The sequence below is a fragment of the Giraffa tippelskirchi genome, chromosome 4 (assembly GCF_054371585.1).
Source record: "Giraffa tippelskirchi isolate mGirTip1 chromosome 4, T2T-mGirTip1v1.2.pri, whole genome shotgun sequence".
NCBI lineage: Eukaryota > Metazoa > Chordata > Mammalia > Artiodactyla > Giraffidae > Giraffa > Giraffa tippelskirchi.
The window spans coordinates 154,320,509-154,344,580 of NC_137278.1; the positions used below are offsets into that span (position 1 = coordinate 154,320,509).

The window sequence follows — 24,072 nt, forward strand, 5'->3', positions numbered from 1 at the left end:
CTTCATTATAAACAAGGTTCTAATGCTCAGAGTTAGAAAGTCCAGGTAAGCAGCACATCTTCCTAAAGCCATCTTAGAAAGGTTTGTTCTCCCTGGGCACCAAACAGTATAGCAAAACACGTTCTCCTGAAATACAATACTCAAGGTTTCAAAAAATAAAAATGAGAAAAAGTCTGACAGTAGGAAAGAAGGCTAAGCAGCTTCTGTTTAGCCATCGCTCTGCCATGCAGAGATCCTACTTTATTCCATGGGCTTCAATTCTCCTTTAGCCCTATGACATTTCTCAAGGCTTTGAAACTTGAGATTTATAACTCTAAATCTTGAGCACTTTTGCCCTGGGAGAATTTTCTCTTCCATTTTATCATCCTTCTTCTTCTAAGCAGTGGTGATGTATTTGTGTAGAAGCCTGGTTCAAGTGATCAGGATATCCATAAACACAGATGCTGTAAGAAACATCAATGTGAGCCATTTTTATAAAAATCAGCCCTTTGTGAAAATAGCTGTGAAATTTTTTGTAATACCTAGTACTTAAAAAGCCAAATTCCCACACAAAATCATGGCAGAGTTTAGTTCTCATCACTTAAAGTATTTACTATTCTTGGTTCCAGCTGACTCTGACTTTCTTCTGGTCCCCAGATTAGAGGTTCCTCTGTCACCTGCTCCAAGGCTGTCATAGGCATCTCCTTCACAAGGGAAAGGTGGGTCTCTAGAGCTTGGCCAGCACTGCAGCAATGATCTTTATAACCATACTATGTATGATGATCAACCGGTAACTACCTATTTCCAGAATATGTCACTGAAAGTTTCTCAACACTTTCAGTTTTCTTCTCTTTAAAGTGAAAACCAAAAATGTTAACCAATGCGCCTAACCTGAAACATAAAGGGACAACTGCTTCTCATATGGGGTCAGCTTTTCTGTGCTGCAGTTCAACTACTGAGTCATAGACATCCATTCATTCAATAATGTCTGTTCATTCAGCTCCTGCCATGTGGGTGCTGTTTCTGGTGCTGAAAATGTAACAGAGAACAAAACCGAGTCTCTATCAGTGAGGAGATTACTTTCTAATAAAGGGACTAAAGAGCACACATATACCTTGTCAGACGATGATGCATACTATGAGGGAAAAATTAAGCAGGGTAAGAAGTCTAGGTAGTAGGGAAGGGGGATTGGTTGCTTTAAATGGGTGATCATAAAGACTTCATTGATGATGTAATATGGAGCAGAGACCTGAAGGAGCAGAGAACCTGAAGCACAGAGGGAGCACGCCTAACGACTAAGAGAAAGAGCACGGAGACCAGAATGGTCAAAGGAGTGAGCAAAAACCAACATGGTGGCAGGAGAGGTCCAGCAGGAAGTAGGGCTCTTGCCAGTCCTATACGATTGCAGAAATATTGAAAGAAAAGCAGTACAAATTTTGCTGACTTTTAAAGTTGAATTTGAATTGTAAGTACAATGATTAAAATTTGGCGACCAATCTATGAGGAAGAAAAGACCTCAAATGTTTAGATAATGTCTGAGAATCAAGAGATAAAGAGCTACATAGTACCTTTAGAGAAAAACTGGTTATGTTATAAATATCTTGATTAACAACCATTTATTAAGCACCTATTATGCGTCAGGTTCTGAGCCAACTGTCAAAAACAAACAAGTAAAAAATCCAATATTCGCCATGCTGCTTTCTTATACGGTCTAGAACTTCCTACCTGGAAAGTATTAAATTCATCAGGACTGATCCTTTACATTCTAAGGAAGATAACATATAATGAGCTAAGTGGTATAACAAAACCAAATGAGATTTTTAAACAACTTTGGTTTTAAACCCAGCTCTGAGATGTGTATAAAGTACTCAGTGAATGACAGACATATAACAGGTTCTCAACCCATAACAGTAATTTTCTTCTTATTATTTTAAGCGAGAGTGAAACATTTCCCATTCCAAATGCTTTTTTAGCTACTGGGTATATCAAATTTGAAATGTGCACACAAAGACTTCTATTAAACACTTCTTTCCAATTTTCACAATTTGAAAATTACCTCAGAAGAAAATCATGTGTGTTTCATATATCTATTGCTGCAAAGGAAACAACCCCAACACTTGGCGTTTTTAAATAATAATTTATTATCTCTCAGCTTCTATGTGCTAAATGGAGTTAACTGGGGCAGTCTCACCTGGAATCTCTTGTGCAGGTGCAGTCAGAGGGCAGCTGAGACTGGAGTCATCTGAAAGCTTGACTGGGGAGGAAACTCAAGGTGCTCACTCACAGGGTTGGCCACTGCTGCTGAATATCAGGTTGGAGCTCAGCTGTAGCTGCCAATTGCAGCTCCTACCTGTGGCCTCAGCATGCACATTCTGAAAGGGAGCTCCCCAAGATTGAGTGTTTTAAGAAATCCAAGAAGAAGCTGAAAGTCTGCTAATGAGTAGCTTCAGAAGTCCTTGTCACTTCTGCTACATTCTATTGGTCTCCAAAGTTACCAAGTCCAGCCCACATCAAGGAGAGGGGATCCATCTCATGATGTGTGAAGCAGAAAGCACATACAGGGAGAGAAGGAAGAGTCATAGCTGACATCTTGGAAGCCACATCCCACAGCACAATATGTGGAAATTGCAGTCTGAGCTGGTGTCCTTTATCATGGAACATTCTTGAATACCTCCTTTACGTAAAACTTTTGTTTAAATGACAGAGACCTTAGAATTTATGTGTAAAATCTTTGTCCAGAGTGTCCATCCAGAAGATAAGATTGTTGAATAGCATCACCAACTCAATGAACATGAGCTTGAGCAAACTCCAGGAGATAGTGAAGGACAAAGAAGCCTGGTGTGCTACAGTCCATGGGGTTGCAAAGAGTCAGACATGCCTTAGTGACTGAACAACAACAACAGAAATAACAAGAGTGTCCTATGGAGAGTTAAGAATTCAGTAAATGTTACTAACTGATTAACCAGGCCTCCAAACCCAACTTCCAACTGTTGTCCACAAGGAAATGTTGGATCTACAAGGAAATGTGAGAAATTTTTAAATTCTCACACTCAGCTAGAATTTTTGTTCAGCCAGGCTGTATCTCTTAACAGAGGCAGCAGAAAAGAATAAAAATAATTATGTCCATTTGTCAATAGCTTTATTCTTTGGAAAGCATTTTCACAGTCATAAATTCACTTGATTTTTGCGACTATCCACATGAAGTAAACAGAAAAAGCAATATTACCAGTGTGTTTGTCAGAGGAATTAAAATCTCAGAGAAGTGCTCACCCAACATATATTGGAGGAACTACACCTTGAAAACTTCAGAAACTAAACTGAACAACCTTGCTACAAAGTCACACTATTTTCCCAGCAGATATCTTGGGAGAGGGTTGATTACCTTCCAAGGCATCAATAATAGCAATAACAAGCATGAATTAGATGCTCATGTGCCAAGCTACTGAGCATTTCGTGTGGATAACTCATCTAATTCTCACAACCACCCCATGAGATGGGAGTAACTTTACCCCTGCTGTGCATCAGAGAAGCTAAATTCATGCCCCTAGAAAGTGGCAAAGCCAGCATTTTAATCCAATCATTCTGGGTTAGTGCCTCTACTCTTAATGATCACATCATGTCAAAATACTGTTACAATACCTCAAAACATGTCTAACATCCCTAAATTTGCTATGAAACTGATATCCGAGAATTATCCAAACCTTTCTTAACTTGTACCTATGTCTTATGGTAAGACATACTAAAAGTTTGACCCTACTTATGAAAACTAGAAATTGGTTTGATTCTCATGTGGGGAGACAATGGGTTTTGTTTCAGGGCCATATGTACCCTTGACCTTGAGTAGCTATCTCATAAATGTAGACTGTTCTTCACAAAGGAAAGTTTAAATGAGAGAATGGAGAGGTCAACTCAGCTCTACCTTTGCCAGTCACTTAGCATCTCTCAGGGAGATTTTATTCATATAAAAATACAAACTTGGATAAGATGCTCTTGGAGGCCTCTTCCAACCTTAGGGTATGATTATGCCCCATAGTGCCCCAAGGCATACAATGGCCAATTGTGAGAGCATCTTTGTATAATCAAATATAAAACTTCCTCTGTCAGTAGGGTAGCCACTCATATACTGGCAGAAAGAGCAATGCTTAAAGTTCTAGAGAATAGTAACATCTTTGCTAGCACCATTTTATATTAGACCTCTAATAGGTTACAAATATGTTTGTGGACAAAGAAAAATAACTAAGAAAATAGCTTTGGTTGGCATGATACATTGGGGAAGTTTTCTCCTCCATGGTTTAAAAGGATGTGTGATATAAAGACAGGATTGAGCTGACAGTCAAAACCTCTCAATCAGGGCTCCATTCACAAAGCCTGTGACCTTGGACCGGTCACTCTCAGGCTTGCTTCTTCATCTGTAAAATAAGAAGCCTAATGTGAGGTGATCTTACAGTCCCATTCAGTTTTAAATTCTACATTTCAACTTGTGCTGATGGTCTGAATTTGAAGATAAGAATATAAATGAGAAAGCACACATTTTCTTTGTAATTTATATGCTATTTTGTGCTGCAGAGTTGTGAATACATTTGACATAAGGTGAAATGAATAGATATTACTGTTAGTACATAAAGTCTTTCCTATTTCCTAGGAGTGGAGAAGGTGGGAAAGAGGACAAATCAAAACATTTTCTAACCTGTTACTTTAAAAGATTCTGACCTTCTTTTTTATAAAAAAAGGAAAAAGATATAGCAATGTATACTCTAAAAATGAACAGGCTGCCTCAATTTTAGTTTAGAAAACACTTTGGTATTATTCAAAGGCAAACTTGGTTGGTAGCTAAGATATTCTTAGGTCTAACGATGTTGTAATTTTAAGTGATTTATTTAAAATATGGCTCCTTGGATGAAGTTTTGCAATCTGTCCACGTAGAGATAAAGAGTCATATCCTAAATAAGTTCATTTCCATTATTATGGAAATGAGTTCATTTCCATGGATAACCATGACAAGTGCACAAAGTGGTTTCCAGTGAAAGGAGGTGGACCAGCAGATGTCTCCTATGACATCAAGGTTGGTTTTCCCTTGAGGTCCCCTCGTATTCTGCTGACATATTTCAATCTTTCAGTCATTCTCCCTTAGGGTCACAAAGTCATTTTGTTGCCAAAAACCTTAACAATCTTCTTCTACTTCTGAAATTTTGGGATTACATTCACGTCATTTTCCTGGTCAGGAATCTTTGTGCTCTTCAGCTTTCTTTTGATTTGTTTCTTTTTTACAACTCTTGAACCTAATTACTTGGGCCTTACATGGAAACCACACAGCCCTAAGTGGTATCTAATATCTCTCTATTATAATTATACAATAAAGGTAAAATAATATAATGGGTGTTATTAAAACAAGTATGTGAAATATATGATTCTTAACTTTATATCTATGTGTTAATCATTACCACACCTAAACTACCATAAAAATTTCAAGTTTGAAAAGTAAGTTAATTAATTCACTAGCTCATGTTTTAGAAGTTAGTAATAAGAACTTTACATACAGTTTAATCATTATCCTCCTAGAAGTCTAAAATAAAACTTAGTGGCTCAAATTTGTGACTAAATGGAAAAAGATGAAAAGAAGTGTTATTTGGCCTTGTGAAAAAAAATTAATCCTGAATACAGGATGCCATATTTTATATTAGGTATTTATGATTTAAATCTTAAATTTCATTTCTGATTTATAATCTACTTTGCCTGTATTTTGTCTCTCCAAACAAAATGTAAACTTCTTGAAGGTAGAAAATACAATTTTTAGTATCCTTCCATATTGAAAGTATCTAGAACAACTTTTTTCTTAGTGTAAACTTACCAAATATTTATTAATTAGAAAATAAGAACTCTGCCTTAAATTTAAGCTAAAAATGGGGCAGATTTCCTTCAAGGCTGTTTTTAATATCAAAGTTTGGCACTATTCCTTCTCTAAGCCCTATTATAGTTTTTCAACTAGTACATGTACAAATCAAGATATCACTCTGCCAAAATACCTTACATTAACAATTTTTAGAATTAAATCTTGCCTTGGGGAAAAATATTAATATTTTGGGGATCCTTAAGAATCTGTCAATAAAAAGAAATACTGTGTTTTTCACATAGTGTTTCAAAATATCAGAACATATTTCTTTAACTGTTGTCCCTGCTCAGAACTTTGAGGCTCATCTCCCTCTATTGTTACAGTGTTGAGTATTCCCCAATAATTTGACAGGGAGGAGGATATGTGGAATTAACAGTGAAAATGAGGCTTGTGTGCGTGTGTGCTAACTCGCTTGGGTCATGACCAACTCTGTGCGACCGGATGGATTGTAGGCCGCCAGGTTTCTCTGTCCATGGGATTCTCCAGGCAAGAATACTGGAGTGGGTTGACTTGCCATCCTCCAGGGGGTCTGCCTGACCCCATGTCATTTGCAGGTGGATTCTTTACCACTAGCGCCACCTGGGAAGCCTGAAAATGGGGTTGAACTCAATACAAAAGTCAAAGCAAGCAGTGAAGATGAATGTAGACAGCAAAATCCAGAAAGTAAATTCTGAAATGAGAGTTTCTGATACAGGAGGAATCAAATCACAGAAGGTGGAAAGCCAGAAGTCAAACCAAGAATGGCCCATCATGGTAGCAACGAATAAAAATGACTAGGTCAAAACCAAGGACTACTGAAATCCATGAGAGTACAAATTCAGGGACAATCCTGGGGCCCTCACAGAATCCTGATGGATGATGCACTGTGAGTGTCAAGCAAATAGGCATGACAATACTTCATAACTGGAAAGTTCAGTTCAGTCGCTCAGTCGTGTTCGACTCTTTGTGACCCCATGGACTGCAGCACGCCAGGCCTCCCTGCCCATCACCAACACCCAGAGTTTACTCAAACTCATGTCCATTGAGTCGGTGATGCCATTCATTCATCTCATCCTCTGTCATACCCTTCTCCTCCCACCTTCAATCTTTACCAGCATCAAGGTGTTTTCAAATGAGTCAATTTTTGCATCAGAAGGCCAAAGAATTGGAGTTTCAGCATCAGTCCTTCCAATGAATATTCAGGACTGATTTCCTTTAGGATGGACTGATTGGACCTCCTTGCAGTCCAAGGGACTCTCAAGAGTCTTCTCCAACACCACAGTTCAAAAGCGTCAATTCTTCAGTGCTCAGCTTTCTTTATAGTCCAACTCTCACATTCATACATGACTACTGGGAAAACCATAGCTTTGACTAGATGGACCTTTGTTGGCAAAGTGATGTCTCTGCTTTTTAATATGCTGTCTAGGTTGGTCATAACTTTTCTTCCAAGGAGCAAGCATCTTTTAATTTCATGGCTGCAGTCACCATATGCACTGATTTTGGAGCTCAAGAAAATAAATTCTCTCACTGTTTCCATTGTTTCGCCATCTATTTGCCATGAAGGGATAGGACCGCATGCCATGATCTTAGCTTTCTGAATGTTGAGTTTTAACCCAACTTTTTCACTCTACTCTTCCATTTTCATCAAGAGGCTCTTTAGTTCTTCTTCGCTTTCTGCCATAAGGGTGGTGTCACCTGCATATCTGAGGTTACTGAGATTTCTCCCAGCAATCTTGATTCCAGCTTGTGCTTCATCCAGTCCAGCATTCTGCATGATGAACACTGCATATAAGTTAAATAAGCAGGGTGACAATATACAGCCTTGACATACTCCTTTTCCTATTTGGAACCAGTCTGTTGTTGCATGTCCAGTTCTAACTGTTGCTTCTTGACCTGCATACAGATTTCACAGGAGGCAGGTCAGGTGGTCTGGTATTCCCATCTCTTGAAGAATTTTCCACAGTTTGTTGTGATCCACACAGTCAAAGGCTTTGGCATAATCAATAAAGCATAAATAGATGTTTTTCTGGAAGTCTCTTGCTTTTTTGATGATCCAGTGGATATTGGCAATTTGCTCTCTTGTTCCTCTGCCTTTTCTAAATTCAGCTTGAACATCTGGAATTTCTCAGCTCACATACTGTTGAAGCTTGGCTTGGAGAATTTTGAGCATTACTTTGCTATCATGTGAGATGAGTGCAACTGTATGATAGCTTGAGCATTCTTTGGCATTGCCTTTCTTTGGGATTAGAATGAAGACAGACCTTTTCCAGCCCTGTGGCCACTGCTGAGTTTTACATATTTGCTGGCATATTGAGTGCAGCACTTTCACAGCATCATCATTTAGGATTTGAAATAACTCAACTGGAATTCCATCACCTCCGCTAGCTTTGTTCGTAGTAATGCTTCCTAAGAGCCACCTGACCTCGCATTGCAGGATGTCCGGCTGTAGGTGAGTGATCACACTATCGTGATTATCTGGGTCGTGAAGATCTTTTTTGTATAGTTCTGTGTATTCTTGCCACCTCTTCTTAATATCTTCTGCTTCTGTTAGGTCCATACCATTTCTGTCCTTTATTGTGCACATCTTTGCATGAAATGTTCCCTTGGTATCTCTAATTTTCTTGAAGAGATCTCTAGTCTTTCCCATTCTATTGTTTTCCTCTATTTCTTTGCACTGATTGCTGAGGAAGGCTTTCTTATCTCTCCTTGCTATTCTTTGGAACTCTGCATTCAAATGGGTATATCTTTCCTTTTCTCCTTTGCTTTTCTCTTCTCTTCTTTTCACAGCTATTTGTAAGGCATCCTCAGACAACCATTTTGCCTTTTTGCATTTCTTTTCCTTGGGGATGGTGTTGATGCCTGCCTCCTGTACAATGTCACAAACCTCCATCCATAGTTCTTCAGGCACTCTGTCTATCAGATTTAATCCCTTGAATCTATTTCTCACTTCCACTGTATAATCATAAGGCATTTGATTTAGGTCATACCAGAATGGTCTAGTGGTTTTCCCTACTGTCTTTAATTTAAGTCTGAATTTGGCAATAAGGAGTTCATGATCTGAGCCACAGTCATCTCCTGGTCTTGTTTTTGTTGACTGTATAACGCTTCTCCATCTTTGGTTGCAAAGAATAAAATCAGTCTGATTTCGATATTGACCATCTGGTTATGTCCATATGTAGAGTCTTCTCTTGTGTTGTTGGAAGACGGTATTTGCTATCACTAGTGCGTTCTTTCGGCAAAATTCTATTAGTCTTTGCCCCGCTTCATTCTGTACTCTAAGGTCAAATTTGCATGTGACTCCAGGTATTTCTTGACTTCTTATTTTTGCATTCCAGTCCACTATAACAAAAAGAACATATTTTTTGTGTGTTAGTTCTAGAATGTCTTGTAGGTCTTCATAGAACCGTTCAACTTCAGCTTCTTTAGCATTACTGGTCGGGACACAGACTTGGATTACTGTGATATTGAATAGTTTGCCTTGGAAACAGAGATCATTCTATCATTTTGAGACTGCATCCAAGTACTGCATTTCATACTCTTCTATTGACTATGATGACTACTCCTTTTCTTCTAAGGGATTCTTGCCCACAGTAGTAGATAAAATGGTCATCTGAGTTAAGTTCCTCATTCCAGTCCATCTTAGTTTGCTGATTACTAAAACGTCGACATTCACTCTTGTCATCTCTTGTTTGACCACTTTCAATTTGCCTTGATTCATGGACCTAACATTCCAGGTTCCTATGCAATATTGCTCTTTATAGCATCGGACTTTACTTCCATCATCAATCATATCCACAAATCTCTCATAGAAATCCTAGTTACCTCTCCTGGTGTCTGTTCACTGAGGAATCTCTAGTGTCTTTGTGTAAGCAATTTTCTGGTTTTGAGATTTGAAAACAAAATAAAGCTTACTTTCAAAGGCCCTTGTCCTTTCAAGTACGGCTTTGGCTCAAAAATCAATTTCAAAAGTCTAGAGTGTACCTGAAGACCTTTTCCCTTCTCCATAAACACATTTATTTAAATACCATATCTATCTTCCATGATAATGCAAAAACTTTCACCAAGTTTTGACACCTAATTTACCAGAAAAATTTTCCATCATTAAGAATATGGCTCTCTATAGGCATCTTTACCCACTAGCAATTAGGGAAACTTAAGATTTATGAATCAAAGCTGAAGAAGATGTGAAATATGAATCAGTGGTTTGAACTTTACTAGTCCAGGAACCCAGATAAATATTCATTGGCTAAACTAGGAAATGTTCACTTTTTATCCATTGAGATAAAAAATACAAAAAAAAAAAAAAGAAAAAATTCACCACTAATAGAACTGCTTTTCACTTAAGCTGCTAAGATCTATAACTTGCCAGGCTGATTAACCAGCATGCTTGAAAATCATTATTTAAAAAAGAAAACTTTTCTGAAACTATCCTTAGTAGTGTCTTATATTTTCAAAATAATTTAACTCAAATAATTAGTATTTTCCACATATATCTTAGCCAATCTTTTGTACTAAACTTTCTAATTTAAACAACTCACTTATTTTGGGAGTCTTTTCAGGAATGTATACCACATATGTGCTGTATACGCTCAGCTGTGTTTGACTCTTTGTGACCCCATGGACTGTAACCCTGCAGGTTCATCTATCCATGGGATTTTCCAGGTGAGACTACTGGTGTGGGTTGCCATTTTCTATTCCAGGGGATCTTCCCAACTCAGCAATCAAGGCTGCATCTCTTGCATCTCCTGCATTGGCAGGCGGGTTCTTTATCACAGATTCTCAAACCTGTACACCAGGTATAAGCAAACATATAAAAATTTACATATATCTGTGATGGGTAATTTTGTTTACAAGACTTTTACTTTTGTAGAAATATCAATTCAAGCATTTGTTGCTATTTCTGATTTGAGAATTTTACATAATCAACCTGAAATTTTAAAAAGTAAGAGGAAGTTTATTATATTCTTCATGCCCCTAAATCAGTGCATCATGCATGGATAGACCTAGTCTAGTGGAAATATACTTAGAATTCTAGCTTAAACAACTAAAGAAGCAGACACAAATCCTTGTACAGTCTACATGATGGTGGAGGTGAAACAGTTGAAACAATGAACACTGAATCTCTGAGATTTGGGTGAGATGGAGCAATTTAATGACTTTACAATGGAAGTATCCTGACATCTATTGCTCTGCCAGTGGGTGATTTGTTTTTATTTCAGATCCCAAATAGAAAGTTACTCTTCCCACCAAAAAATGCAGAATAAAACTCCTCAAGGATCAGAGCCCAGGGCCCATATACATATGAAACACATAAGGTCAGAATTCTAACCCCCAGGTGTGAAAAAGTAGAGTGCATCATCAAGCAAATGTCCAGCAAGCCAACGCCTGTGTAATAAAATCCCATCCACTCTAAGAGGGAAATGAAATACCCTTAGAAATACCAGGAAAAGAGTCAGTTCTGAGCAGAGGCAAGAGCCTATGTGAAAACCCCAAGTCAACAGAGTTAGTATTCAAATTGATCACCATAATGAATTAGGATGTCAATTCTCCTCCTCAGAGCTTAAAGACTGTGATGTCTTCATCTGGACATCCTTTATAATACTTACAGATATCTATAGGAGATATTCAATACAGACATAATTTTTTTCAGTTGGATGCTGTTATCAATTATCTTTTTCCAAGTGAATGCAATTCTTTTAGCTACTAAGTTACAATATAGTCTAGGATTTTCTTGTCAACTTGGTCTTCGTAGAAAAAAAAAGATTCCAGATATGGTCAGTCAGGTGTGTAGGTATCAATGCCCTGGCTAACCTGGATCAACTTTAGTAGAATAAGCTTGTGGGCATTTCCACTCTCAATTTTGTTATTGGTTCATTTAACTAATGACTGCTGCTTTTCTTAAAAATGCTAATATAGCATATACTATTCATTGATAATAAAAAATGATATATTTTAATTGTGTCCATTTGTTTTTCTCCAGGAATAACTAGTAATAAATTTACTGTATATTGATATGCTATTCATAATTAACAAGAAAAATAAGAGGCCTTCACTATTGTAAACACGACCAGTTTATTCTTTTATTTACCTTTCATAGTTCAGAGATTGGGGCACCACCATAAAAGCATGTAAGAAGCTGGCCATGGGTGCATGTGTGTGCACACATAAGCACGTTTTTTTTCTATATAGCTGAAGGTATTGGCCTACATCACCAACTGAAAATTACACAAAAAGAACATTTTTATTTCGAAATAAAGCAGATACATTAGTTGCGATATTTGACATGATGTGGAATCAGTCAATGAGTAGAGGCCTTGTTGGGCCCCTGAGAGTTGTACACAATATGGTAGCTCATAAATAATGCATGAAAAGAAAAATTTGGATATCTGAAAGCAAATAATCTCGGAACTCAGAAAGACCACTCTGAAAATTCAATCTCAGTACATGGAGAATTCAGCCTTTCACTTGCAGCTGGCAAAGAAAGAGTCTGAGCATTCCACTAATAATCTTTTTTGCTCTGTGCTTGCTTCCCTGGTAGCTCAGACGGTAAAGAGTTCAGTTTCCTGATGTGCAGGAAACCCAGGTTTGATCCCTGGGTTGGGAAGATCCCCTGGAGAAGGAAATGGAAACCCACTCCAATAGTCTTGCCTGGAAAATCCCATGGACTGGGGAACCTGGCAGATTACAGTTCATGAGGTCATAAAGAGTCAGACTCAACTGACCGATTTCTCTCACTTTCCCAAAGAGGCTATTAATTGGGATAAGCATAAGTTGTGATATCAAACTGTTTTCTAAGGAAAGTTTTTCCCTTTCCTTGGATGAATGCCAGTGTGTCTGTCAAAGGAAGGATTAATTACTTGGGTTTTTTCATTACTGTAGTCTAATGCTGCTGCTACCTGCTTCGGCTTTGAACTTTTCAAGAAGGAACTGACACAAAGTTATTAGAAGTTTTTCTCAGATGTTAAAAATTTGTCATATAAATGAAGAAATAGGCAAGTGCCTAAATTCAATATTAATCAAAGATGCTAAGCCTTTAGAAGCTGATTTTTATGTGACTTTCATGAATCCATTAATCAAAAGTACATGAAGAAATGGCCGAGTTTTGAGTTTCAAAGATCCACCAGATATTTATTTTTAGAGCAATGAGACCATCTGTAACCTTTGAAACTGTTATAAACCAAACAGAGGGGGCTCTGAAATTTCTATAAAGGAAGGTCTCAGGCACCAGTGTGTTGGAATAGAATTCTTGACATTCTTTTGACGATACATTGCATAGCAAGCACATTCTTTTTCCTTGGATTGCATATTGATTTGGTTTGGTTAAAAGAGGCAGAGACTGATATTATGAGAGACTCAAACTTGCTTTCCCTTTGGCATCTCCACTAAGCATCCGGGTTCATTTTGAGCAGTGCATCACATCTTCTATCTAAGCCTCAGAGGTTCACATTAAGACATAAGCCACATAAACCACATCAGATACAGGACAGTGAGGAGTCAAGAGCAAGGTTGCTAGTGCTGGGCCATCTGATTTTAGTCATGACTCCAGCATTTTATGGGGCTGGGTGACATTGGACTGGTTAATTGACCTCCTTGTCACTCAATTTTCTTATGTATAGTATGAGGGAAAACTTACAATAGTTTCCTTGTTGGATTATTGTGTAGATAGAGTGAATGCTTAATAAAAAGATAAGCACATAGAAAGGTTATTTAGTATTTTCAAACTTGATAGGAAGGAGTCTAAGGCCAAGGCTTCAAGTTCCCAACAGAACAAAGCCCAGAGGGTCCAGGTGGTGCTGTGTGAGAAGCATTTTGTCCTAATGGAATGAGTCTTCATGTTAATCTTTTCAAAGAAAGAAAATAAATAGCCACTAAGGAATCCCTCATAAAACAGAGGCTAAAATCCAATGCCCATTATACATGGTGAGCAGATAAGAGAGACTACATCTTGTCTAATCTTATAAACCTAATATACAATGGAAATTGATCACATATGTTTGACTAAGAGCAACAGAATCAATGAGTTCTGACTTATTTTCTGCCAGTTACATTCACATGTATGTAAGTGACCTATGCATTTGAAATCCCAGAGAAGGTAACAAAGTTTGATAAAAATTGGGTAGATCCATTGAGAGACACCTACTGAGCAAAGATACAGGAAGGGTCACAGACGAAAGTCTGTGAGGATGGCAGTGAGAAGAGACAGAGGTAAAATAAGTGGAAGGGAAGCCAGGAACTCAAGCTACGACCAGATGCCTCAGAGCATAGAGATGGGGTTCCTTTAGGAGAGGATAACAAGATTCATAGATAGAAAAAGCAAAGGAAAGTATAGCTGAGGACAGAGGCCAGGCAATCTTGATTACAGTTTGGAAAGGAGCCTCATCTGGAAAATCTGAGTTTTTAAGATACATATTCAGATTTTGGTGGTTTCCAGAGTCGTACTGATTCCTAGGTAAGAAACAGAGAACAGAAAAGATATGTCCCAGGGTATCTGAGAGTCTTCCCAAAGGGGCAGTTGTGTTCCATTCACATAATGGCACATGCATTCACAAACAATGGGTAAAACAAATCTTGTGGTTTAACATCTAGAAACAGCTTTCAATCTCACTTGTAGCACCTGGAAACAATTCTCAAAAGTCTGTATACTCTCAAACATCATGCTTTTGTTTCTCCTAAATTATACCTCTGACTATGTTCTTTATCTTTTAGCAAATAAGTGAGCCTAAATTTCCCCTTGTTTTGATTTTATTCTTAAATTATTTTACATGCTCCTCAAAGCTAGTAAGGAAAAATGGGTACTTGTTGCTTTTAGAGTTCTAGCAATTTCCCACAGCTAAACTTTCTCAAATATGATTGAATCACAATATATCAGATAAATTGTGACTCAGTCTTTGATTCCCAAATGCTTTCTGTGTAGTAAAATCTATTTTTATCAATTGAGCAGTATTGTCTTTATTATTTATTGAGCACCATCTACACAGAGCTATAAAACTGAATGAAGATGTCAAAGTTCTGCCTTGTGATTTTATAATCTACTCATAAAAGGCGAATGATCCAGCTGAGTAAAAACTTTGATGTACCTACTTAGGGTCATTCATGATTTCCCCTTGGGTCATGCAGATGAGCAAAAATCAGACACCGAACTGTTTTAGGGAATATTTATTCTGTTATTTATAGTGCTCTCATCCAAATATCTCAGTTCTTAGTTCTCATAGCTCCAAGGAAAATAGAAAACATAAGCTACCCAATAAGCCATTTTCTTTATAAGAAAAATAGAAATGCATGAGTCAACAATCACAGGGCAATGGCTACCTATTCATATTCATGAAAATGCATGGGAAGCAGAGTCCTGCATGGAAATCCACACTGTTCATACTAACCCAGGTGCACACTCAACTTGATCTCCAGTTCTGATAATAATACGTGCAGATATCAGCAGCAGTGGGAACAGCAGATATTCCTTACAGTCACTCTGGGATAGAGATGCTTTGGGCAAGGATGATGTCAGAAATAAAAATACAGGTTCAACACAGAACACACGGAACAAGTTTTCAGCCACATGAAGATTTACTTGGCAGGAAATACTTGTAGGAAACAGGAAACCACAAAAGAAAAGAAAGACACAAGCCCAAGAAAAAGGCAAATATAAATCAGCAGAAGAATGAAGCTTATCCACTAACAAAGTGCTTTCACATACATGAACCTCATTTTATCCTATAATATATTATAAGTGGTACATAATCAGGATTTTGAGGAATCACTCTCAAGAGTATTTAAACATAAAAGTTTTAATTTTCCAACTTCCACTTTCAGCCATGTTAGCTGTGCCGACTCATTCAATATTATCTTGGGAAGATCCCACTTTTTTAAAGATTTTATTTTTTTTAGAGCAGCTTTAGGTTTGCAAGAAAATTACACAGAAAGAACAGAGTCCCCCTATTCCCCACACAGTTTCTTTCATTAGTAACATCTTGCATTAATATGGTACATTTGTTTCTATTAGATCCACTGTTACTCAGTTATTTATATGTCCTTCTCTTAACCTTGTCTTTACCTTTTATTTGTCATGGGCTTTCACCCTAGAGGCTTAATGGTTGTTCACAAGATCCCCAAAAACCTACAGCGAAGAAGAAGGGCTCTAGAACTAGGCTGGCTGGGTCTGTGTTCCAGCTCAGCCTCTTTCTACAACATGACCTCAGTCAAGTTGTCTAAACTCTTTTTGTCTTGAGAATAAACTACTACCTACCTTATAGAATGGTTTTGACAAAGGAGTACACGTAAAAGACTCGGAACAGTGCCTGGCACGTAGTAAACTCAATAAGAATTGGATTTATTATTATTATTATTACTGTTTATTACTGTCACACTCTTATTTCTCAAGCTCTCTCCCTGTTGAATTGACCTCAAGCTCAAGCACCATGGTCTTACTGACAAAATGAGAAAAAAGCTCACAAATGTCAAAGGCCCAGAATCCACGTCAGCATGGACCTGAGACTTTGAGTCAAACTTAATCCTACAGGAGCTGGGAGGTTGTTGGGAGGAAGGCCAGGAGGAGCCACAGCATCTGGCCAGGCAGAGCAGCCCTCCTGGGCTCTCCTACACACAGTAGAGCAGGGCAGTCATTAGCCATGTCCCACCCCACGCCCAACCCAAGGCCATTGCCCTGTCCCCATAATTTGCTGGAGGCGCAGGGTTCTCTGAAACCAAAAGCATTGGGGATAACTGGGGTCTTCTGGAGGCCTGGTCTGACTGAGGGTCTCTCATCAGCCCTCTGCAGTTTTCAAAATCCAAGACATGAAGGCAAGAATTTGGTACTGCTAAGGCCCCCAAAGAAGGAGCACTGACAAGACAAGCACTCTCTCTTCACATAGTGCCTGGGATCACCTTTACAATCATCTAGTGCAGATGTGTGGGCAGCAAGGGACGACAAAGCAGGAGATCAAGGTAAACAGGAAACAAGATTAGCCATTTGCTAATCCATTTTGAACTTGGGTAATATGTGCATTGAAATTTGTTTCACTCTTTTCTCCACGTTTTTTGCATGCCTAAAAATATTATAATAAAAAGCAAAGAAATAAAATAAAGCCAAAGATTTTTTTTTCTAATAGTTCATTAAGAATTGAAGGGGATATTTCTTCTCCTATTTTATCTGAATTCCTGGTGGACAGCAGAGCCTCCCACAGAGAGTGGTACCCTGTCTATAGGCATTGATTGAATGAATATTGGAGAGTTAAATGTCAGATACAGGATCAATAAGCAGAGAGATAGAGCGAGAGAAATGAAGACAAATGTGCACAAATGCACTAGTGAGCACACACACACACACACACACACAGGGACCAGGGATAAACAGTGACAAAAAACACAGATCCTGCCCTCATGCTGCTGCTGCATGTCTTTGTCTCTTTTTTCCCATATTTGATGTATTATTTTTATTATTATTGGAGGATATTGCTTTGGACTTCCCTGGTGGCTCAGATGGCAAAGAACCCACCTGCAATGCAGGAGACCCAGGTTCGATCCCTGGGTAGGGAAGATTTCCACCACCATCCCCTTTGCCCCAGAGAAGGGAATGGCTACCCAATCCAGTATTCTTGCCTAGAGAATCCATGCACAGAAGAGCCTGGTGGGCTACAGTCCACAAGGTCATAAAGAGTAGGACACAACTGAGCAACTAAGCACACACACACACACACACCACACACCAACTGCTTTACATTGTTGTGTTGGTTGCCACCAGACAACAATGCAAATCAGCCATAACTCTATCTATATGGCCCCCTCTTCTTGAGCCTCCCTCCCAACCACCCCCATCCCACTCCTTTAGGCTTTTGTCTCTTGATCCTGTCAACCATTTGCCTATGGGAGTAGGAGGTTGTAGCAGTAGAATCTGTGGGGAGAAGAAAGCAGTTTTATAAACAAGCTCCAGGAGTGAAATCATCTAGTAAGTTTCCTGCTTACAAGGTTAAAAAAAGATTAGAATTCAGATCTGGCCCGGTTCCCAGTCCTATATGTTGTTTATTAGACTTTCCTTCCCCTACTGAACACTGATCAAGCCCTTCCATCCATTGCCTCCAGCATCTCTTCAGGCCTTCTTTGGAGAGGAGAGGCATAACTCTGGGACAGGATCACAGGACAGCCAGTGAGTCTCTGGACAGACTTGGGTTCAAATATCATGAGTGAAACTATGTTTAAGTAAAGGCTTGTCTGAAAGAGCTGCTATGAGAGTTTACTCATTTAACATTTCTGAAGGTTTTGAAACACAAGAGGAATTTAAGTACAGAGCCTGGTCTTTACCAACCCAAGCAAGTTATAGATTTACGATTTGCTTGTTTGTTTTGGTGTGCATTGGGAACAAGGTTGCTCTTGAGGTCTAATTTATGTCTCTGCTCTTTTACACTGGAGAAGACAATCATAAAACACCTTTCTGCATAAAAGTTAGTGTCAAATCAAAAGAACAGCTCCACAGCAAAGGCATTTATTTCCAGGTGAAAATATACATGAGAGGCCTCAGATGTGAGCAGTAACAAAAACAAACAAACAAACAAAAGGATAAGGATTACTCAGAGGAAGATGGGAAGTTGCCTTTACCTTGCAAATAAATATCAAGTATCTCTGATTGGGGACCTAGTAGAAGGATAATGAAGGTGTATTTAAAGATAAACAACAAATAAGAGGACTGAACAATACATTTGACAAAATATGTAGAAAAGAGGCAACATATGAGAGTAGCAGCTATTATTTTAAGTATCTGGCACCACGCCAGGATCTGCCTGCTAAGCGTTTGCATGCATCTCATTTAATCTTCAGGAGCACTCTATGAGGCATTGTGTTGTTCAGTTCAGTTCTTAGGTCTATGTTACCATTGAAAAGATCTCTTTGGCAGTGTTAAGCATTTGTCTTAAGATAGCACATAGCAGGTGACAGAGCAGGAATTCAAGCCCAGATCATAGAACTCCAAAGTCCATGGTTTTAGGCATTATATAACCCTGGCTCTTGTGCCCTAGGGTACATTAATCAGGAAAATAAAGGGTGAAAAATCATCTTAAAAGGAAAGGCCTAATACCATCAAAGGAGAGGAGAAAGAAGGAACAGAATTCCCAGGAAAGATTGGGAAGTATGGGGCAAGACTTCCGGGCTGGCTAGAAGAGGCAGGCTGCTGCCAGCACTACAAGCTCAACGAGGATCCAGGGGAGAATGCTCCATGAAGGAAGAGCTGAAACTAAAGACTGAGCCAGGGCTGTGGTGAGGAAGTAGGGTGGGCCCAGAAGTCTTTCCCTGAAGACTTTTGGAAAATTGTGCCAGATGTTCATAAAGACCAGATAGTGTTTTAAATGCTGAAAATCCACTCAGTCTTCCATACTTTCCAATAAATAACTGCCGCATAAATTAATGGTGTCCCTGGGATGCTTCTGTGTAAACTCCTTCCCCAAGGATCACATAAGGTTTGTCCCCTAGATTTTTTTCTCTCCTCACCTTCACTGCCACTTAAATACCCCAGAGAGGAAAAGAAAGAGAAGGGTTCATATGAAGAGAGAAATCTGGGGATCATCTCCCAGATGGGATGCTGGAGCATTGGGTGAAGCTGGAGTTAAATTATGGCCAAAGTCTCTGATTTAAATAGTGGAGAATTAGCCCATCACTTGAGAGGACCTTGGGTGTTAGAGTCTTTACCTCAAAACCAGGCAACTTTCTGAAGGGCAATAATTGTAACAGAAAGAACTTTCTTAACAGGTGGGTTACTCAGAAGTCTCTAGAACCTCCTCATTCTGGTCCAGTAACCAATGGATATCTGCAGCCTGAAAATTTACCATGTCATCATTCCACCTGTATTAGTCTCCTAAAGCTGATGTCACAAATTACCACATAGTTGCTGGCTTAAAACAATAGGAATCTACTCCCCCATAGTTCTGAAAAACAGATGTCAAAAATCAACATTTCAGTGGGCCATAATTCCTCTGAAGGCTCTGGGGAAGAGTCCCTCCTTTTCTCTTCCGGCCTCTGGTGGCTCCTGGCATCCTTTACTTGTAACAATGTCTTTACCTCCATCTTCACATGGCCACCTTCTCATGTGGGTCTCTGAGTCCTCTTCTCAAGTCATTGGATTTAGGCTCTACCCTACATCCAGAATAATTTCACCTCAAGGTCCTTAACCAATGACATCTTCAATAGTCCTATTTTCAAATAAGGTAAATTTCTGAGGCTTTGAATAGATATACATTCAATGTTCTACATCACATAATTGTACCCCTCATTGCAACTGTGGATAAAATTTGAATTTGTCCACCAACCAGTTTCCTTGGAGATCAATCTACATTTTTTTCTGGCTGAGTGAATGACTGGTATCTTATCAGTTCAAGCTTATAACAGAATATTATAGACGGGGAAGCTAGAAGTCTGAGATAAGGGTCCAGCATGGTCAGGTGCTGGTAAGGAAGCTCCATGGCATCTCTTTTGTAAGGATACTAATCCTATTCATGAGGGCTCCATCCTCATGACCTAACCACCTTTCCAAATCCCTACCTCCTAATATCATCATCCTGAGGGTTAAGATTTCAACATATGAATTTGTGGCTTATACAAACATTCAATCCATAACAATTGATACAAAAAATTCTAGTAAGTATAAACCACTGTGGGAACGTTCACAGTGCAGTCTTTTTCTGATTATCTCTCTTTAATAAGACTGGATGCAAAAAATGAAGTCACTCAGGGGAGGCTGTATGAGGACACAGCGGCATTTAAAACTTTCAGTCCCTGTGCAGGCCCAAGCTTCTTTGCCAGGCAACCCTGAGTCAGCTATCTGGAGCTTATGGGAAATAAGAGTATTTCTTCAAAAGACCTTCTCCACTTAGGTGAGAAAGCTCTTTAACACATGCCGCAAGCACTTATTCTCCACTTGGGTCTATAGAAATCTTCAGTCACTCATAGTAATGGAGAAGACTAATGCCATTAGAAGAGATTCATGTTCAACTCTGCAGTTTGTTGTTTGACATAAAACTATCAAAAACATTTTCTCTGATCCTTTTATTATTGTCATAAAATATTTTAATAAAGCTTTTTATCGCAGAGGTATAAAGTATAAGGCCAAAATAATAAATTTGATTTTATAAAAATTAAAGATTTTTGTTCAACAAAAAATGTCACAGACCAAGTTAACAGAGATATGACAAATTTGGAAAAAAATATATTAGCAATGTCTGACACTGACATGAGATTCTTGTAATCAACAAGGAGAATACCGTAATTCCAACAGAGAATAGGCAAAAAGAAAAAGAAATGTTCAATTTATAGAAAATGAAATATAAAAAGCCCACATATAAAGAGAAACCATTTGTGGAAAATACGTTAATTTTAAAATGTAGGGACTCTCCTGGTGGTCCAGTGGTTAGGACTTGGTGTTTTTACTGCCAAGGGCCTGGGGTTTAATCCCTGGTCTGGGAGCTAAGATCCCTCAAGCTGCTTAGCACAGCTAAAAAAAAAGAAGAGTTGTTAAAAAGTGTAAGTTAAAGCTATAATGGGATATCACTTTAGAGCCATTGGACTAGCAAAAAGGAGAGAGGTAGATAATGCCAAGCTGGCAGAAACACCAGGGCAGAATGTAGGAGCCCTTATCACTGCTGGTGGGGAGAAAGACTGCAGAGCAATCCTGGGGAGGAAGGGACTGCCGATAGTTAAGTTCAATATAAAATTTTGCACATATGTGTTATTAATCCCACATGGCCATAAGGGGACAAGCACCAGGATGCTCACCACACCACCATTTCTGGAGTGGGATGTCAATGGCAATCTGGTGTCCAACACTGAGGAGGGAGTTAATGCAATGTAGTCCCCAAGGAGGACTGTGCAGCAATTTAAGCTAGGTATTAGATGTTCACTCAGTCATACAGTAGAGCATAGTATGCAGAGGAAAAAAATTAAAATAATAATAATAGCCAGATGATTTGTAGCACAATACAATGCCAATTATAAATCTATGCACACAAAATAACTCATATTTTACAAAATATAGAAACAAAAGGATCACAGAAAACATGAATATAGCTGTATATAGAAGACTGGGCAGGGTCTTAGGAATAGGAAATAAAGATACAAGTGAATAAACAACATCAGAGAGTTCCTTGTCCTCATAAAAGGATCTAATATAGAGAGCTCTAGAAGCCAGAAATTTTTCACAATGGAGTAGTTTGAAAATCTGATCAGAAAGGGCAGTGAGATGGAAGGAAAAAGAGCAATCACTTCCTTTTAAACCCATCACTTTCAGATTATTGACTGTAACACCAATCAAGTCAAGACCAGTAAGCACTGACAGCCTCAATGTTTCTGAAAATTAAAGTTAAAGAACCATTTCTTCCCATTTGCTCATTGATTCAACCATTACGAAGTATCTATTACGTGCCATGAGGACACTCCTGTTCAGGCCCCCACTTTTCAGAGAAAGAAATTCTTTCTCCTTTGCTACCTGACAAAAAGCTGCCTGACCTCCTCTTCTACTGCAGCACCCTGAAACTTGTGCCCAAAGCAGAAATCCGGGGAGGAAACTATGTGGATAGCTTTCCTTCTCCCTGCTTCTCCTCAGCACAGCTCAGTATATCATGTCTCCTAAGAGGATTTCCCTGGTGGCTCAGATGGTAAAGAATTTGCCTGTGATGTGGGAGACCAGGTTCGATTCCTGGATAAGGAAGATTCCTCTGGAGAAGGGAATGGCTACTCATTCCAGTATTCTTGCCCAGAGAATTCCACAGACAGAGGAATCTGGCAGGCTATAGTCCATGGAGTCATAGTGTTGGACACGATCGAGTGAAAAATGCTTTTTTTCACTTTTCAAGAGGCTTTCAAAAACACTCTGTGAATCTCCTGACTTTTTAAACATAGCAGAATCTTCTCTCCCATGGTGCTGGGAGAACATGTGTTAAGATACAAGATAAGGCAGTCACCTCATATGCCCTTCTCTTTCCCCTTTTCCAAACAATTTATGAAAAGGATAGTTTAGAAAACAGGTGCACACCAGGATCGAGCAGGAGGGAAGAACCTTTCCCTCCTTTCTAGTTCACAGCTGTGTGTCTCCCACCTCAAAGGCTCCTAGATCTGTGGATAAACTTTTGCCTATTTAAGAGTTTATGAAACTTCTAACTCAGGAAAGAAAATTCGATTAAGACTTAAATCTTCTTAGACAGACCTACTCAGTCAGCCCTACTTAATGGAGTTCATTATCTGTTGTTCAGTTCTGTGCAGGATTCCTTTTCCCTTAGAGAAACAGAAATTGAGTGTCGTAATTAGAATTGAGAGCAGAGTTAAGAAATGTAGATGTATGCTTAAAGTGAAATATTGCATTGTGCTGGTCAGTGGTACATGAATTATTCAAGATGTAGAAATGAATATCATATAAGCTAGCCCAAAAAAGCACATGTAAGATTAATTTTAGGAATGGGTATTTTAGGCCAAATTCAAAACTCTTCCTAATTCCCTCAGTAGAAATTGAGTTCTCTATAAGAATCCCATTCTTGAAAAGTTATGTTTTGTGTGCCTCTTTAGATTTCCAATGGCAGCCAACTCCAGTGCTCTTGCCTGGAAAATCCCATAGGCAGAGGAGCATGGTGGGCTTCCGTCTATGGGGTCACACAGAGTCGGACACGACTGAAGCGACTTAGCAGCAGCAGTAACAGCTAGATTTCCAATGATATATTTTTATAATCGTTGGTGGGAAACTGAAGGACAAAGATGAGCTTCCTTCTCTTCTAGTTTTAAGTCATGACTTGGGAAGAAAAAGGTAGCAACTGACATGAAGAACTAATCTGGTATATGAGAATGAGGGTCTCGAGATCAGATTCTTGGGTCACCTCTACACTGATGAGGCAGAAGAGCCACAGAGAAAGAGCCCCAGGAGATGTGCAAGAATTAGAAGAGTATATCATCTCATGTGTCAAGCAATTGCATGGGGCAGAAAGTCAAAGGCTCAGAGAGCTATCAGGGAATGAAAAATAAGAAAATTACACTAAATTCAACAGCTTGGAAGTCACTTTAAGAAAGTGGCTTCTGTAGAGTAAGTGGTGAGGGCTACAGAGACAAAGAATAAAGTGTAGAGTAGGCAGCTGATCATTCACGACTGTTAGTACTATAACGTCATCTCTCAGAAGTAGAGGGCTAATGGTGATCATAACAATGGGTTGGCAAAAAAAGTGTTTTTGGGTTTTTCCATAAGATGTTACAGAAAAACCCAGACTAAC

General features: G+C 38.8%; 1 long non-coding RNA gene across 1 annotated transcript in view; it reads left to right on the forward strand.

Moving 5' to 3' along the window:
- The first annotated feature begins 1,254 nt into the window (after positions 1-1,254).
- LOC145544868 (uncharacterized) overlaps positions 1,255-24,072 on the forward strand; it is a 36,145-nt gene continuing 13,327 nt past the window's right edge. The window contains exons 1-2 of the long non-coding RNA XR_014081680.1: positions 1,255-1,444; positions 16,613-16,789. This is a non-coding gene — a long non-coding RNA (uncharacterized LOC145544868). The remainder of the gene's footprint in view (positions 1,445-16,612; positions 16,790-24,072) is intronic.